The following is a 463-nucleotide window of genomic DNA, read 5'->3' as shown; positions in this document are numbered from 1 at the left end:
GTGTGTCCGCGCGCGCGCGCGCGCGTGCCCGCGCTCGCGCGCCTCTTTGCTACAGAACTGAGCCCGCCTGCCAGCCTCCTAGCTGAGATGCTCTTGGTGCGGAGAGCGGGCTGTGTGTGCACCAATGAGCCTGTGTGGGAGGACGAGGAGTTCTCCCGGGGGTTCTATGCTTTGCATTCAGAGCTTTGTTTCAGTGCGCAGAAAATTACTTTCTGGGTGGTGACTGGCCAGATATTTGCCTGGATTCTGACAGCCAGCCCAACAACATTAGCCTATAGACTGAGATAAACAACAACAAAACCCTTCTCCCCCTGAGGTTTATACTTAGCTAGATAATGAGGTTTAAACGTGTACTCTTAGCCTGAAGGAAGGAGAAGAGGGGTGGGTGTCAGACAGGCACGGCCAGGCTGCGCCTTAGCTGGGAGTCCAGTCCACAAGGGTGCAGAGCCCTCCAGGCTGCAGG

The sequence above is a fragment of the Bison bison genome, unplaced genomic scaffold (genome assembly GCF_000754665.1).
Source record: "Bison bison bison isolate TAMUID 2011002044 unplaced genomic scaffold, Bison_UMD1.0 scf7180017851251, whole genome shotgun sequence".
NCBI classification, from domain to species: Eukaryota; Metazoa; Chordata; class Mammalia; order Artiodactyla; family Bovidae; genus Bison; species Bison bison.
The sequence above is the reverse complement of the archived record's forward strand: the minus strand, read 5'-3'. Positions refer to the sequence as shown.